Consider the following 19,598-nt stretch of genomic DNA (forward strand, 5'->3'; position numbering starts at 1 on the left):
GAAATATTCAGCTTTCGATGCATCATGCACAAATTGCTATAATGAACAATATTTCATAGGCAGAAGGACATTGTCCACATGTAAATCTAATAACTAAAAAACACGAAACTGTTAGAGAGTATGTTTTGGGTTTCTTATGCGTTCTTGCATAAACATTGAACCATGCAACTCTTAACTACATACAATAAGGTGAGTTTTGTATGCCTAAAAAACTTCAGTTTTCATTAGAGTTCACTTGTCCGTTAGTTGTTCTTTTTCCATGGAGATTCAACAATATAGACTTTACTAATAGAACAAGGACGTCATAGTCTCATAAATATGTATTTGTTCTTCTTTTTCATGTTTTTGTTTGACAAAAATATTTTCTTTAATGACTTATATTTTAAATAATCTGAACAGGTTGATATCTTCTTAAACGGGAAACTTCTTGCCCTGGAAATGAAGCTACTTGATGTGGTGAAGCAGTGGATGGCTATTGTTGATTCAGAGTGGAAAATAACCAAGATAGGAAGTTCTGCTGAGAACTTCTGTGTGAAGCTGACTTATGCTCGAAGAGAATAGACAAAAGTATGCTTTTATAATAAAATCCGACAAATACTTGTTCCTTAATTATGCCATTTAACCGATTGACTTTTACAATTTCTTGGTTAATGCTGATGGAATGAATTAATTAGCTGGTTCCGTAGTGATTATTAGACTTTTAAAACTAATAATGGTTACATTGTTTTTGAGTAACCAACTAGCAACGATCTTTGAAAATAACTTACACCATAGTTAGGGCTCATTGGCAAGATCTGAATTTGTAAGATGTGAATTTATAAAAGATTTGAATTTCTAAGAGATTATGAATTTTGAAGATTTGAATTTTAAAATGTTGTTTGGTTGAAACATCTGAATTGTTATGCAAAATGATAAAAATGACTATTCCTTTCTTTCTTATTTTTTATAAAATAATTGACTAAACTTCTTAAATAATTATAAAAAAAAGATATAAACCCAATACAAAATCCAAATTAAAAAAGTAATAACTAATCATCCCTAATAAATAAAGAACTTTCTTGCCACATGACATGTTCTCCTTCAATTTGACAAATGTTAATTTGTGGTTATTTTGAATTAGTTTTTTATTCACATGTCATTTTATGGGTTTTCTTATTTTATTAAATTTCATATAATATTTTAATATCATAATTACAATAAATTTACCCTAATAAATAAGAATGATGTTGTCACATGTCATCTTCTAATGCATTATGTCACATTTTATTTTGTGGTAATTTTAGATTAAATTATATCAACATGTCATCTTGGGGTTTTTCATTTTATATAATTCCATATAGTACTTTAATATAATAAATATATAATAAATGCGTATTCAATTAAATAATGTAACTTTCCTTATAATTTGTATATTTCTAAATTCAAACCAATTGTTTTGGTTGTTTATTTATTTAAATTATTTATATAAATTTAAAAGATAAATAAATACTTCCATTTTAATAATTAAATGTTTTTTTATAAATTCAAATTTTCTAAACTTTTCGATTTTCATAGTTATTTATTTTTTGAATAAACTCATGTATCACATGGGTCTCACAACTATTATAGTAATAAATGGATATCAATTTCATTAACAAACTTATTATTAATTTCAAAATTTTTAAATTAAAGTTTATTAGTTTCTTTTGTTTATTTATTTAAATTATTTGTTTAAATTTAAAAGATAAAAAGCATTTCCATCTTAATAATTCATTATATTTCTTATTTTCTTATAAATTCATAGTTCTCAATTGCTTAGACTTTCAGAGTTAATTTTTTTAAATTAATTCATGTAATACATGGGTCTCACAACTAGTTCATAACATATCATAATCATAAACTTCTCTCCTAAGCATCTACAAGTAAATTCCACAACTAGAAAGGACAAAGTCAAATAAATAATAACATACTTTCATTTCATTTGCATTATGGTTGTAACGAGCCAAAAATACCGTTAAATTTTCATTTTCAAAACACCCAAAAAGATACAACCACATGTTCCAAAACCAACCACATTATAAATATATTCAACATTAGAGTAAATCCAAATAACAATGAAGAATAAAAATCAAGGGGATGCTACGCGATCACGTCGGACCTTTCCCTTTGGAACCAGAAGTACCTAAAATGTTTAAACCACAAAACCGTAAGCACAAAGTTTAGTGAGTTCATCAAAATAACACCTATCATACATAACATCAGGGACCGTCCACATATTTGGCCCCACCCATCATAACGGGCCCCTTGTAGCATACAAATAGGTCCTACCCAACATACAAACGGGACTGCCCGACATACATGCAAGAGTCACAAAGACATCTAGCATCCTACACGGTATAATGAGAAGACTCACCTCTCTCACAAAGTCATACAAATCCCAGCTCAACGTCATGAAATAGGTGTTACAACCCACCTATCGAATTACACAAGGTCACACCTTAGTATACACTTTAGAACTAGCAATTTGACCAAAAATCAACAAGGTCAAAAAGTCAACGATCAAAGTTCTTAGACAATATATACATTATATATTTTTGTATTTGATTTTACCCTTTACAATGTATATCCTTTCCTTATTTACAGGAATGGTTTTGTATTTATAATTGATTTTGTATAATGAGAAGAATGAATCAAGAATACCATTCTTTATGGTATCAGAGCCTTGCCCTAGCCCTAGCCATCCCTGCCCTCTTCTTCTTGAACATCCTTCTCATCAAACATGGTAGCACCAGGAGAATCTTTCGATTCCGGCAAGACACCATTCCACCCAACATTCACTGTCACTAACATTAAGAATGTTGTCCCTCTCATTTTGAATCAAACCGACAATCGATATGCTTTGTGGGTTGAACTGTTTCAAATCCACGTGTGCTTACAATCTTCTTGATCACATTGATCCGAACACTCTGTGACCAGTAGGCATCAACGAAGAAACATGGAATTGTCTTGATGCTATTGTTAAATCATGGATTTACAGCACCATATCCATTGATTTGCTCCAATCGATCATGATACCTGGAACAATCGCTCGTCAACTTTGGAACCGTCTTCAAAAATTTTCCAAGACAACAGAATTACCAGGGTTGTTTATCTCGAAGAATAGTTTAATAACACTCACCTCTCCGTGTTCTCCAGCGTGTCCAATTACTATGCTCGTCTAAAAAATCTTTCAGATCAGCTCGCCAATGTCAGAAACAAAGATGGTGCTCCGTCTAGTTTCCGGCCTTAAAAAAGGAAATTTCAACACTGTATCCACTATCATTCTGTAACATCCATAAATTTTAAGCCAAATTTTAACTTTCCAATCATAATTTAAACCCAAATATTGTTTGTTTACAAATTGTTTTCCAATCATTATTCATCAGAGTGTCCCAAAAACAGATCATAAGGATGAGGAGTGGTACGGTCACGCCTTCGCCTTGCCACGATCTCCTAAAGTACTTGAAACAATAACTGAAAACTGTAAGCCCAAGGGCTTAGTGAGTTACCCCCAAAATACCAATACCACACTGATAATATCATATCAGTAATAATTAATCAATCAAAATGGATACTGGCCATCAGCCCAAATGGACCGCGCTATAGAGCCTATAGTCTAACTGCATCTATACTGAGCCTTCGGCATGAATGGACTGCCACGTGGGCCTACGGTCTTCCCGGACCGCTCATAGGGTATGTTGGCCTTCAACACAAAGAAGGATTGCCTGAACCCAACCAACAAACAAATAATCATGTGCGCTTAACTAACATATAATGGCATATGCAGACATCAAATATATTTATCTTACGGATCATCAATCATAGCGATCTCTCATAACTAGAGCACAGGCCTAGCAGGCCACTAACATACCAATCCCTAAGGATCATAAAACATAACATACTGTCTATCCTGATTTCGATCTATCAGATCATAATCGCATACATCATATCATAACCATAATAGCTAAAGGGTCGGCCTTGGTGCCTTAGACCCTTTTGATACAGTGAGGGTAACTCACCACCAAATGTCGACTCGGTAGATAAATCCCAACTCTCGGATCACTCGCCAAAGACTCCACTACCTATTACCATAGTACGAGCATACTCATAAGTCCTCAACCTCACAAGGTACTCCATAAACCAACTAGTCAGCCCCTGGTCAAAGTCAAAGTCCTCAGTCAAGGTCAACAGTCCATGTTGACCTTAACTCGCCGAGTTATGTTAAGTTCTTTCCCACACGCCGAGTCACCGGGGTGACTCGTTGAGTTCCTACGATTTTCGATCGAAACCCTAAGGCCACCCGTCAAGTTTCCTTCTTGCAACACGACAGATTCACACGCATTCATAACTTAGGGAAAACTCATCTGACTCGCTGAGTTGTTCATACAACTCGTCGAGTCTATGGCAGTCTTCATCGGACTCACCGAGTTTTTCATCCAACTCGTCTAGTTCAATGGCTATCTTCATATGACTCGCGGAGTTAGCCTTGCGACTCGCCGAGTTTCTTCAGTCCTTAAGCCATACAGACTCATTTAAGCCATGTAATGGCTCCAAATTACACATCCAAGCTTCTAGGTCATGCTTTTCACGTAAAGTTGCAGACTTTACGTGCATGCATGACTAAAAGGCTCTTAATGCCAAATCTAAGCTCTTAATCGGGTTTCATGCACAAGGAGGGCCTCATCCACTACCAAAATAGAAACTTTATGATTCTAGATCTTGAGAAGGGTCCATATCTGAAGTTACAAATTCAGTTCTAGCCCATAGCTCACCAACATGACTCCAAAAATCCATAAAACTCTAAAACTCAACCACAAAGAGATGTAGAAGAAAAAGAGGAGTGAAGATTGCAACTTGATACCTCCAAAAGATGTTAGCTGAGGCAAGTTCTGTTTCCCACACCTTCCTTGCTTCAACTCCTTTGCTCTTCAAGATTTTCCCTCCTAGCCAACCTTCTTTCCAAGACTTAAAACACACCAAAAAGAGTACCACATGAATTTGGGTTTCACTGAGCTGTCAAAGACTATAGAGAGGCCAAAGGAGGCTTAGGCCTCCTTAAATAGGGTGCAAAACCCCAAGATTTAGGGTTTCCTCTGCCAGCTCCTACTCGTCGAGTCCCTCCCTGGACTCGGCAAGTAGGTCACTTAACACGCGATCCCACCCCACTGCTACTCGACGAGTAGGGCAACCAACTCGTCGAGTAGGACTTAAAACCAAAGAACCTTTTATTTAAATCCATACCTGAGAATCGGGGCGTTACAATTCTCCCCCACTTGAACTAGACATCGCCCTCGATGTCCCTTGAAATAAACAATGTCGGGTAATGCTCGCGCATCTCTGCCTCCGGCTCTCATGTCCACTCGGATCCCCTCCGGCGTTCCCACTGCACCTTCACCAAAGGTATTTCCTTGTTCCGAAGAATCTTCTTCTTCCTTTCCAAAATGGCAACCGGCCTCTCCACATAATTCAGGCGCTCATCGACCTGAATGTCGTCCAATGATACTACTGCCTCCTGCTCCATAATGCACTTTCGTAACTGTGAAACATGGAACGTGCTGTGGATCCGGCTAAGCTCCTCTGGGAGCTCGAGCCTATAAGCCACCTTGCCAGCCCTGGCAATGATCCTGAATGGCCCAATATAACGGGGACCCAATTTCCCTTTCTTCCTGAAGTGAATCACACCCTTCCAAGGTGAGACGTTCAGAAGTACCATGTCACCCACCTGAAATTCCAACTCAGATCGGCGTCTGTTAGCATAGCTCTTCTGCCGACTCTGAGCGGTCTGCAAATGCTGTCTAATCTGCTGTATCTTTTCGGTAGTTTGCAGAACTACCTCTGTCCGCCCCATCACCTTGTGTCCAATCTCACCCCAGCAGACTGGGGTTCTACACTTCTGACCATAGAACAAATCGAAAGGCAAAGCGCCAATATTGGAATGATAGCTATTGTTGTAGGCGAACTCTGCAAGCGGTAGGTGGGAATCCCAAATCCCATCAAAGTCAATGACGCACGTCCCCAACATATCCTCGAGGGTCTGGATGATCCGCTCACTCTGCCCATCGGTCTGCGGATGGAATGTTGTACTAAAATGCAATCGCGTACCCAGTTCCTCATGGAACTTCTACCAAAAACGGGAAGTAAACCTGACACCCCGATCAGAAACGATAGAAACTGGAACCCCATGGCGAGAGACAATCTCACTGACATACATGTCGGCCAATTTCTCAGTCGACAAACTCTCCCGTATGGCCAAGAAATGGGCACTCTTGGTCAACCTATCTATGATGACCCATATAGCATCAAACCCCTTCGCCGTCCTTGGCATCTTCGTAATGAAATCCATCGTGATCTGCTCCCATTTCCACATGGGAATTTCTAGAGGCTGCAGCTTACCATGCGGCCTCTGATGCTCGGCCTTAACCATCCTACATGTCAAGCACCTCTTAACATACCCAACGATTTCTCGCTTCATTCCGGGCCACCAATAACTCAAACTCAAATCACGATACATCTTGGTGGCCCCCAGATGAATAGAAAAGTGAGACTTATGAGCCTCCTCCATCACTGTCTGCCGAACCCCTCCGGACATCGGAACCCAAACCCGACCGTATCGGGTCAACAACCCGTTGCTATCCTGAACAAACAGGGCGCTCTCGCCCTTAATTCTCTCCAACTTCCAGTTCTCCGATCTCATACCCTTAACCTAAGCATCTCTAATCAAGGTCACCAGTGGGGAATCCACCGCTATCCTCATACACCTTGCTGGGGTAGAAGACCCAACTGACTTGCGGCTTAAAGCATCCGCAACCACATTCGCTTTACCAGGATGGTAAAGGATCTCACAATCGTAGTCCTTGACCACATCCAGCCACCTGTACTGCCTCATGTTCAGGTTCGGCTGATCCATGATGTGTCTCAAACTCTTGTGATCCGTATATATAGTGCAACGGACACCATACAGATAATGCCTCCAAATCTTGAGAGCAAAAACCACCGCTCCTAACTCAAGATCGTGCGTAGGGTATCTAGTCTCATGCGGCTTCAGCTGTCACGATGCAAAAGCTATCACTCGTCCCCTCTGCATGAGGACTGCCCCCCAAACCTGAGATAGATGCATCACAAAATACTACAAAATCCTCGACTCCATCGGGGAGTGTCAACACCGTCGCCTCACATAAACACTGTCGGAGGCTCTCAAACGCCCTCTACTGCTCAGGGCCCTACGGGAAATCCACCCCTTCCTCGTAAGACGAGTGAGGGGTACTGAAATCTTGGAGAAATCTCGAATAAATCTCCGATAGTACCCTGCTAAACCCAAGAAACTCCTGATGTCTGAGGGAGATTTCAGAGTCTCCCACTACATAACCGCTTCCACCTTGACCGGATCGACCAAAATGTCCTCCTGGTTAACGAGATGTCCGAGGAACTGGACCTCTCATAACCAAAACTCACACTTAGAGAACTTGGCATACAGCCGTTCTCGCCGCAAAACCTCCAGGAGCTCCCTGAGATGCTCCTCGTGCTGCTCTCGGGTCTTGGAATATACCAAGATATCATCTATGAACACAATAACCGAGCGATCGAGCATCGGTCTGCAGAGTCGGTTCATCAAATCCATAAATACTGTCAGAGCATTGGTGAGCCCAAACGGCATCACCACGAACTCTTAATGACCATAACGAGTCTGAAACCCAGTCTTCTCCATGTCTTCCTCCCTTACCCGAACCTGGTGATATCTAGATCTCAAATCGATCTTGGAAAACCAAGATGCACCCTGTAGATGATCAAACAGATCATCTATCCTCGGGAGTGGATAACAGTTCTTCACCATTAACTTATTCAACTCCCTATAGTCAGTACACATCCTGTGCGAACCGTCCTTCTTCCTGACGAAAAGGATCGGTGCTCCCCAGGGTGAACTACTCAGAAGAACAAACTGCTTACCCAGCAGCTCCTGCAACTGAGATGATAGCTCCTGTATCTCAGGTGGTGCCAAACGGTATGGCGCCCTAGCGATAGGGGCCGCACCTGGCACTAGGTCAATCCTGAACTCAACCTGCCTCTCCGAAGGCACTCCGAGTAACTCCACCGGAAACACGTCAGCAAACTCTCTAAGTACTGGGACCTCCGAAACCGAGGGATGATCCCTAGCCCGCGTATCCAGCACGTATGCTAAATAACCGGCACACCCATACTGAATATATTGTCGAGCCCTGGCCGCCGAACAAAACCCTGATCCTATCCTGGTGCCCTCGCCATATACCACCAGTTCTCCCCCACTTGGGGTTCGAACCACCACTCGCTGTTCTTCACAGTCGATCATGGCGCCAAATCGATTGAGCCAATCCATTCCTATGATCACACACACTCCCCCCCATGGGATTAGGAATCAAATCTATCGGGAAGGGCACCTCGAAGATCTCCAACTCACATCCCCAGTAGATCGAAAAAGCAAAGACCCCGTGATCGTTAGCGATCGAAACCCGCAACGGACACTCAAGATCATCTACCGGCACATTAAACCCTCTACTGAGAGTCTGAGATACAAACGACCGACTCGCCCCCGAGTCGAATAAAACCAAAGCAGGAAAAGAGTTTACTAAAAACGTACCTAAACACGTGTATAACCAATAAGCATAACACGTATATAACAACTGAAACAGAAAATAGAAACATACCAGCAATCACATTTGGTGCTGCCTTGGTCTCCTCGATCGTGAGATGGAAAGCACGACCCTGAGCCTTCAGAGGCTCCACCTTGACTGTCCTCCCATCCCCAATTCTCACAGCAGTTGGTGCGGAACCCTGCGTCGGCTTGGCGGCGAGCTGCGGACAGTTGGTCTTCACATGACCAACCTGGTGACAATGATAAAAAATCCTCATATCTGCTGTAGGGGCGGACTGGCGATAGTCCCTAGCATGTTGCCCCTCCTTGCCACAATTGTCGCACCCAACTCCTGCTCGACAAACCCCAGAATAACCCCTGCCACACTTTCCACACGTGCGACTCTGTTGACCCTCGGTATGAGTATCAACGTTCTTAGACTGCTTAGGCGCCGGCTGAGACTATGCCGATGCCTGACGCTGCTCCTTCAGCTGCAGCTCTATCTCCAACTCACGCTGCCTCGCGGCTTCCTAAAGATCCAGGAGGGTATCACAACGCTGTGTAGACACAAACTGCCGAATATCAGTCTTGAGCATACTCAGATAACAAGTCATCTGAGACTGCTCTAAAGCAAACTCCGGGCAAAACATCGCCCTCTCCGTGAACATACGGGTAATCTCCATCACAAACTCCATATCCTGCCTCAATGTCAAAAACTCCTGAGCAAGCCATTCCCGCTCAACGCGTGGAACGTAGCGGGTGCGGAACATATCCCGGAACTGCGCCCAAGTAACAGCAGCTCGCTGATCATTAGTATACGACCTTGTCGTCAATCTCCACCAGGCCTTTGCCCCGAGCCTTAGAGGTTCGGGGCACACCTGACCTTCTGGTCAGCAGGACAAGAGCACGTGAAGAAATAACCCTCCACATCAGACAACCACCTCATAGCTCTAATCGCATCCTTTGTACCATCAAACTTCGGGGGCTTCGTGTTATCGAAGTCCCGGTAATGGAAAGCCCTGTCGGCTCCTCCTCCAACCCTTGCCGCGGTTACAGTCGATGTGGCTGCAGTGGCCGCTGTCTCAGCTAGAGCTGCATATCGCTCATCAAAATACTCAACCATCGCGGTCTTAATCGACCCAAACATCTCCAGCTGCTGCGCTCAAAAGGCCGCAGCGACCTCATCATGCAGAATCTCCCGGATCCTGGCATCCAACTCCTCTGTCCCTATTTGAACCACGGGCTTAGGTGCTACCAGCACCTCTGACCTTTCGTCTCCCGACCCTAACCCTGATCCGGATCTGGACCCAGCAACAAAACGTCTCCTCACCACCATAGTGAAAGATACAGTCAAGACATCAGATAAACAACATAATATCGGGAGACCAAAACCCACATACCCTAGGGGTTGTGACCTCCTTGCTACGTGTATGGGTCCCATGCTTTCAGTAGTACGGGCCCATACTACCTTCCACACCTACCCATATTTGTCTCAAGTATCACCACAACACCCTAATACTATCGTCAACATAATATGCGCTCAACCATCACTCCTAGGGAGCATTGCCTACCTCGCAACTAACCTCACTGCTCCCACAACTCACACATCCATGAAACTTCCATCAACCCCTGCAGCGCTAGTGCATGCTAGTCGCATATAACACTGGACCCAATAGACTTTCAAATATCCAATCCTATCCGAAGATTGAATCCAACATTCTCAGGCTATAAGATCTTGATTACGCACAACCGTGATGCATACACTAACAACTACAGTAATGATGTCAATTCCGTATACGAGAAACCCTAGGCTAGTTGGTATCATATAATCAGGCCAGTCTATCATGAGATTCCTGAAGATCCCTAGCCTAGCACTAGCATGTTGTTCTAACACATCATAACAGCAAGTAACTGTATGGTATTATGGGGTTTACTTACAGGCTCCGGCTGATCATACCCTCTGCATCCTCCATCCTTTATCTTGAAAACCGTTTTAAAAAAATTATTTTCTGAAAATTCCCCTGATTCGAGACTTGATTCACACGAGTGTTCCTCCAATTCACTCAAACCAAGGCTCTAATACCAACTTGTAACATCCATAAATTTTACGCCAAATTTAAACTTTCCAATCATAATTAAAACCCAAATAGTGTTTGTTTACAAATTGATTTCCAATCATTATTCATCAGAGTGTCCAAAAAACAGATCATAAGGATGAGGAGCGGTACGGTCACGCCTTCTCCTTGCCACGATCTCCTAAATTACCTGAAATAATAACTGAAAACTGTAAGCCCAAGGGCTTAGTGAGCTACCCCCCTGATGTGCACGGAAGTACCCACTAATTTTAATATTTATAACCGAACTAACTAACTAACTAAAATGCATCTAGTCAGTGTACTTAGTCGAATTATAGAATAGTTTGGTAAGTCAGGTGTCGATCACAAGGAACGGTGTTGATTAATTAATTTATTTACTACTAAACTAACCTAATTACTAATGAGCTAAAAAGGGGTTTTTATCTAATTTTGCAAGTTTAGATGAACTTAATTCTTTAACAAAAACTCAATCAAGAAACAAAACACTTCTGTTAGTTCGAATCCGCTTTCACTAAATGGTTATACATTAGCTATGACTATTACTTTTGGTCACCAATTTAAGAAGTATTATTAATTTAGTTCTAAATGTACTAATTATTAATCAATACATGTAAATCTATGTATGGTCACACAATAGTTAAAACAAAATCAATTATTAAATAAGATTGGGGCCATGAAAGATTGATTAATCAAAACTCAATTACAGTCATAATATGAGTTCTCTAACACAACTTAGTTCAATGATTCAATTACTTATCTAAGATTGGTTTGATCTTAGCTCTAATAAACTAGTATTCACTATATTATTAGGCATTCAAATTCATGCAGATTTGTGTCACTTAATTAGACAAAAGAAGAACTTAAAGCAATCAAACAATTAATTAAAGCATGCTAGGTAAAATCAATCAACACAAGCGTATCACCAACAAGTAAAGTCAAATCTAATGTATTAAAACCATGAGTTCCAACTTCATCTAGCTAACAGAAGCAGCAACATTTAGCTAGACATCCTAATAGCTAAACAAACAAAAACTATAATCAATGACGTGTTCAAGTGTACCAATTTATAAACCAAATTGTGAACTTCTTCTTCCTTGGTGTTAAAACCAGCTTCTAGGACTTCTTTTGTTCTGAATTTCGTCTCCATGAACCCTTCTAAGCCAGCCAAAAGTCTCCCCAATCGTAATAGGCAAGGATATTTATATTCTACTCTAATTCACCGTTCATGTCGTGAGTATTTAAAACTCACTTCGTGAACTCGAGGTAATCATGATTGGCAAGGATTCCTTCACCCGGATGCTTATCTTCTATCTCTCTTTATTCACGTCGTGAACCATCAACTCTTCACGTCGTGAGTATGTCTTTTTGGGTGTTTTTCTTGTCTTTCAAGCCTTCAACCTCCAAAGTTCCATCCTTTAACGCTTTTAGCCCCTTTTCTTCAAAATGTCTTCTTTTTGGCTGCAAAATATAATTTAACCTTATAAGTACCATTATTTTATGCAAATTACCAAAAGATATATAAAAATGTACTTAAATATTGCCTAAAAACATGTATAAATATGGCAATATCAATATACCCCACACTTAGGCTTTGCTTGCCCTCAAGCAAATCTACTTATTTAAACTCAAACCTTCATCACTAACATCACATAGAACAATCCAATTCCAGCTCAGCCGTTTTGCCAAGACCTCAACGCATGCATTTGTGTCTAATTTTTTTTACTAAAGTACCCCCATACTTTAAATACTCACAATCTTCATAAACAATTACCCACTTCTTTCGAACAATGCTCATTTTATGCAACCCTCCGAATCCATCCTCATAAACCTTTATAACCTCATGATATTTTTGTAAAGCTACCCAAGCATACATAATCTAGAAATTACAACTTTAGATACCACAATGGAGCTCTTGGAATTCTTCACTTCTTTGATATTTGATATTTGATTGCTTTGAATTCACCACATTTATGATTTTTGGCATCTTCAACTTTTCATTCTTTGGAATTTTGATCTTTGATCTTCATACTTTGATAGCTCCAAAATTCTTCAAGAATTTTTCAGTAATTTCTCTCTTTTTTTACATGTATAACTCATTTTTTTATATCACTCAAAAACCTACATGCTTAAGCAGGGACACTTAACTTCAACCTTTATTGGTTAAGACATATATTTCCTGGATACATTTCAGGTTCAGGCTGCTAAACATTTTGCATTCCTCAAATTAAGCAGGGTCATGTTTTTCTTCCATGATTTCACTAAAATATGCGAGGCCACAAATGCACTATAACGTGTATTGGCTCAACTAAACATTTGAGCTCTTATCGGATCATCCCATATAACACTAGCAACTACAGTTTAAATTATTATTACTAGATTTAATTATTAAAAATTTCAAAATTTACCAAATTATCTAACAATTTACTTTTTCTACCTCCTACCCCACACTTATTTCATACAATGCCTTCATTGTATGCTTAAAATAATATAAAAATTAAGAGAAGGGATAAAAAGGAACAGACTCCCCTGAGATAGTGTCGTGATTATCTCCAAAAGTGCGGATAGAATGTGCATCTTGAATACAGACTTTGAGAAATAGAAACTTGGATCTTAAAGACGCGATATAAGTAATGTACCGGCAAAATATGGAATCAAGTCTTCAATCTTCAACAAATTAATGTGGTGCAGAAAAAATGTGCAAAATGGACAGAACAATGTGGGAAAGCATACGCCACATTGCATGGTAGAGAAAATGAGCCATGATTATCTTCATAATAATCCCAAAAAGAATGGTGGTGAACCACATAATGAATATGGAAAATAAGACTCCTTTTGTGAAAATTACAAAGTCACGACATGAAAACTAGAAAATTCACGACGTGAATTCGATGTGGAGTGGGTTCTTGAAAGTCACCATATACTAACTCACGAGGTGAATAACAAAAGAGTCACGACGTGAAAACTAGAATTCCATAAATATATTTCTTCCAGCATTTCATTCAATTCTTATATTCAACCCCATGTCTTAATGGATTAAGACTCTTCTAACCCTATTAATTTCAACTCTTCTCTCCAACTTTCTTCTCGACTGACTCACCCCACACTTAATTTAAATTATGGGTCTCGACTCTCGACTTTAGACACTCCCAGGAAAACACATATGCACTCATATCTCGACATCCTTTGTATGTGCTCCTAGCAATTCTGAAAAATAACTACCAAAAAGGAGAAAAGTAACATAATATCTTAATAGTTTTATAATCCCAAACAAATAAAAATAAAAACTAAATAAAACTAAAACAAACAAAATTAAAATAGTAAAACTAGAAGAAACGATCAATCATCCTCATCATCCTCGTTCACCCCTCTAGTACCCGCTCCGTCACCTCCATGTCCTCGATACTCCGTCCACCTCGAGAAAATTGGGTAATGATACCCCAAATGAGGCGGTTGCTCCACCCCATGGTGTCAAACCACGTTCTCCATGGTGCCCCCAATCCAGTTGACACTCAAAGATAACTGGTCAAAATAACCAGCCATATCACCCCCAAAAGGTGCTCCTACCATGGATGCGGGTGGATGCATTAGTTGCCCTCTTTCTCCCCTTCCACTTACGTTCCCGCGCCTCGGCCTTGGTTGTGGTTCAGGTTGGTCAGTCAGTTGCTCATCACCATCATCATTATCCTCAAGAATCCTCCAATGTGTCCCATAATTCTTGACCACCTTCATTGTCTCTAATTACCCCATACTAAACTCATTCCCCTCCATGCATGTCAAAAAACGAGTGATGCCGGGAACAATGAGGCCATAAGACCGGGCCAAACGCGTAAAAAAGTGCCCTCCACAAATAGGGCTATCGGGACGGGCAATCATTGCATACTCCGCCATGTAGCGGGCCAAGAAATATAGAATGTTACAGCACACGCCGGGCTGTAAAATGCACCACAAAAAGAACAAATTGAATTTAGTAACCTTATCACCATGGCTTTTGTGGTGAATAGAAAATGTGATAAGGCGATGGATAAGGTGATGTATCGGTGATTTGATGCTACTTTCCGATGATACACCGGAATTGAACACACCGGCCGTAATATTGCTCCAAAACTTCAGTCCTGAAACCCTATCCGCATAACCACGTGTGGCCTCCCTAAAAAATAAAACAAACTCATGAGTTATGGTCTCATGAGCCTCGTACAACCCCATTCTTCGTGAAAACTACACCAAACTGCACTCCCTATATTCCCCTCCTAGACCAAAAACCAAAGTTTGCGGGAAAGTAGGGTCTTGGACATTCTCATGGAATGTCACTGTTGAAAAGAATTCCACGCATAACTCTTTATAGACCCGGTCTTGGATTGCAAACAGATTGTACCAGCCCTTGCATGTGAATGAATATCCATCCCCCAAAAATATCTTAGTAAGATATTGGGACATCCGATCTACCAGCCCAACCTCCCTCAACCGTGCCCACTGAATAGTGGGGGAAATAGCAAACTCCCGGTTGTAAAGCCATCCCAACCGATTGTTCCATTGCGTATATATATCCCGGGGCGTAGTTGTTGGAAAGTTGTAGAATGGATGTAAACCCGCTACTCCAGTTGGAATCTCTCTTCTGGGAGCCATTTATGCAAAAACAACAACAAACATATCCAAAAGAAATAACCCAACAAATTGGAAATTAACAGAGCTGAAGTTGTCCAGTCCCACTATTCACATCGTGAGTTCGTAACTCAGCAACCAGAATCGCTAAAATCAGGAGGCAAATCAGGTCACAATATTTATGTGGTTTACTCCTATACTAATCCCAAGCACAAAGCATCAACATTCCAAGGCTATTACGGGAATTTTAAAAAATAATTTCGACATTTCATCTAACTAACAAACCCTAACCCTAAGTTCAACTATTAGAGAAGAATTAAACTTAATAATTAAGAATCATTAGCATAGATCGAAGTACTAGGTAAGCAAAAATGAAATTTGAGTGTTGTCGGCCAAAATCGGAGCAAAGGGGGGACAAGATTTCTTGTTTCACTTCGTGAGGAATAAAAAAAGGGGGTCAAACTGATTCTTTATCCTTTAATCTGTGGTCCCGAGAAGTTTAATGTTCACGTCGTGAGTCCTTAAGGATTCACGTCGTGAGTCCTGTCTGGGCTTAATGTTGGGCCATGCGTTCCTCATCAAAAATGGATTAGCCTTGGGCCAATTAGTTTAATGGAAAATGGGCTGATACACATCAATGATATATTATCCGGTTTATTCAGGACTCACGTCGTGAATCTTAAAGATTCACGTCGCTAATCCTGCATGACAATTTTTTATTGAGTCAAGTTTGTCTATTAACAAAATTCTTTATTATCACCACTTCATTTTTAGGGACCCCACACTCAGTGTTCAGTTATGAATAAAGCGAGTTAAATGATACGATCTATGTTTCTAAGACTAAAATGCAAAAACTAAAAAGAAAAGGAAAAAATAGCAAACCAAACTCGGTTGCCTCCCGAGAAGCGCTTCTTTTTCTTGGAGTCATGAGCCGGACTCCTTGCCTCCTATGTTGAGTCAGCTGAAGAGTCCACCACTAGGATCTTTTATTCCTTGTAACGCATCTTGTAAGATTGAACTCGTCTTTTGTACGCCTTTTTCGAATTTTCCTTTTTAGCTTTGACCTCGTCTTCATCAAGCTTGCATTTGGTCCCTTTAGTCTCTACCTTACACTCCATAACATCCTTCTCTTCTTTCACCACTAGATTTGCTACTTTTGAAGTAACCTCCTCTTCATCACTCGTCATCTCATCATCTTCCTTGCTCACCCAAGAAGTTGGACTCGTGTAGGAAATGACTTCAACTAAAAATGGAACATATGCTCTTGGTTTTGTTCTTTTAACTTGCTGAATTGTTTTGATTTCTTCTTCCATGAGCTTCTCTAATTCTTCAAGTTCATTGTCTTCATCAATGTTGAAAACCTCTTCTTGAGCATGATTCCCTTGAAATCCATCTTCTATCCCAAAAATTTACTTTTCATTACCAACCCTTAAGGTGAGCTTAGACTCCCGAATATCAATAAGAGCTCCAGCAGTGTTTAGTAGCAGGTGACCAAGAATAATTGGTACATTGGGATCTTCTTTCATATCCAATACCACAAAGTCTATTGGAAAAACGAATTTCCCAATTTTTTCTAAAATACCTTCCACAATGCCCCGGGGCTGTGTTACTGAACGGTTCGCCATGTGAATAGTCATCTTTGTATCCTTCAACTTCTGAATATTTAACTTTTCATAGAGCGAGTAGGGCATCAAATTTATGCTAGCCCCAAAATCGGCTAAAGCATAAACCTTCATGTTATTACCAAACTCACATGGAAGAGTGAGTCGTCCAGGATCCCCCATCTTCTTAGGTATTTCCCCCATCACAGCCTTTGAGCTTCGCTCACATAGGATCACTTTAGAATTCTCCTTTAATTGCTAACGAGTGTTTAATAAATTTTGTAAGAGCTTAGCATATTCTGGAACTTTTGCAAGTGAATCAATAAAGGGAGTATTAATAGGAATACCCTTCAATTGCTTGATAAACTCCAGATGTTCTCTCTCCAGTGGACTGAGATTAGTTCTAGACGGGAATGGAAAAGATGGTTCATAAGCTGGAACAAATACAAAATTCTTCTGTTCAGACTGAGCCCACGACGTGAGCATAGTGGGCTCACGACGTGAACTGGGTGATCCAGCAGCTTCTTCAATTTCGAGCTTTGGCTTCTTTGGCTTTGGATCGGGTTGTTGTGGCTCCATTTCTAAGGCTTCTAGGAACTCAGAAGTTGCCTCTTCTTCAATATCTATGGCCATCACATGAGATTGGGTTTTGTTTTCAGAATCTTTCGGGAACATCTTCTCATTAACCAAAGTGGTAAGTCGACCAAGATCTACTTCAAGGTTATTGATGGAGGCTTGCTGATTCTTTATTAATGCTTGCTGATCTATCATCATTGCATAATGATTCTTCATTATACTTTTTTGTTCTTCCATTGCAGCGTCAGTAGCATCATGTTTTTTTCTGAGGCTTCCATGAATTTCATCAACATGGTTTCTAATTCTAATTTCTTCTCAACTGGTGGTTGCTCTCTTTGGTAGAAGCCCCAACCAGTTTTCCTAAATTTATCTTCTTGTTTCTTCTTGTGTTCTTCATAAGGCAGGCACTCCTTCTTTGGTTTTCTCCAATCTTCTTCATACTTGTCCCCACTTGAGTAGCATACTTGATCTTTCTTGTTACCATATTCATCCATATTGCAATCTTTTGTCAAGTGTGGGACACTACATCTCTCGCAACCAACTTGAATTGCATGAATTGATTGGTCCACTTGAGTCAATCTCCTATCCATAGTGTTAAGATTTGCCTTCACATCAGCCATCTCTTCATTTTGTGTACCTCCATTGCCTTTTATTCCATCATGCCCTGGGTTGTGATACTCTTGAGAGTGACTTGAAAACTCTTCAATTAGCTCCTTGGCCTGGTTTGGGTTCTTCATCGTTAGTGGTCCTTGCGAATCAAGGAGTTGTCTAGTCATGACATTCACCCCATCATAGAATATCGACATCTCCTGCTGAATATTGAGGTCATGTTGAGGACAATTCCTTAACAACCCCTTGTAACGTTCCCAGGCCTCGTATAATCACTTCCCCGGATTTTGCTCAAAGTTGGAAATTGCCTTCTTGAGTTTAGAGATTTTGGAGGGTGGACAAAACTGATCTAGGAATCTCTCACGCAACTGGGCCCATGTGGTGAGCGTACCAGGTAGGAGTGCCTTTAACTAGTCTTTTGCTACTTCCTTGAAAGTAACTAGTAGCATCCTTAGCAATGTTGTCTCCCTTGGGATATTGGGAGTATTAAAATAATCCGCAATATCGTTCACCTCGTCTAAGTGTTTGAAAGCATCCTCGTGATCTTTCCCGTAAAATGGGATATCCTTAAGTGCAGTAAGGATATGTCCCTTTAACTCGAACGTGGCATTGGTAGGAATCGTAGGATGTACTTAACCCGGCCCCACATCATCTCGAATTCGCTTCTTGTAGTCCCCCATGGCCATCTCATCAATGTTTGCCATCTCGTTCTCCAGCTCGTTTTCGGGCTCACTAGTATGTAGTTCAAATTCAGGCTTAGTATCGTACTCGGACTTGGCTTTGACGGGTATTTGATCTAAGTGTTCAAGCTTGCTCTTGTTCTTTAAAGATGAAGTTGACTCCTCTGTTTTCTTCCCTGACTTCCTTGAAAAGGCTGATTTTAGTTCTTGTAAGGGTGTCTTCTTTGGTATTTGATCTTCTTTCACACTCTTACACTTCTTTTTGTGAAGTGTAGACTCGGGATATTCAAGTGGTGGTACCAAAGGTGTGTTAGAACCTCTGGTCATGAACTCCTGAAATGAGAAAAAGAAAATAAAATGTAAAACTGAACTAAGAAAAACGGACTGAAATAAACAAAACTAAGGATTGCAGTTCTCACGTCGTGAATCTTAAAGATTCATGTCGTGAGCCCTGGATGTACAGAAAAAAAAATTAAAAATAGAAATAAATAGAAAAATAACTTTTTGCGGGTTTTAACCTACAAAAAGGATCGATTAATTTAAAGCAAACAAACTAATAAACTAAGCCGTTCCCCGACAACGGCGCCAAAAACTTGATGTGCACGGAAGTACCCACTAATTTTAATATTTATAACCTAACTAACTAAGTAACTAAAATGCACCTAGGCAGTGTACCTAGTCGAATTATAGAATACTTTGGTAAGTCGGTTGTCGATCACAGGGAACGGTGTTGACTAATTAATTTATTTACTAATAAACTAACCTAATTACTAATGAGCTAAAAAGGGGTTTTTATCTAAATTTTCAAGTTTAG

At 40.4% G+C, this 19,598-nt stretch overlaps 1 non-coding gene across 1 annotated transcript; it reads left to right on the plus strand.

Moving 5' to 3' along the window:
* Positions 1–18,317: 18,317 nt before the first annotated feature.
* On the plus strand, positions 18,318–18,424 carry LOC145055943 (small nucleolar RNA R71). The gene has a single exon (XR_013685487.1). It is a non-coding gene; the product is annotated as a small nucleolar RNA R71 (small nucleolar RNA).
* Positions 18,425–19,598: the final 1,174 nt, after the last annotated feature.

This window comes from Lactuca serriola, chromosome 5 (genome assembly GCF_051521515.1).
Source record: "Lactuca serriola cultivar US96UC23 chromosome 5, Lser_US96UC23_V15, whole genome shotgun sequence".
Classification (NCBI taxonomy): domain Eukaryota; kingdom Viridiplantae; phylum Streptophyta; class Magnoliopsida; order Asterales; family Asteraceae; genus Lactuca; species Lactuca serriola.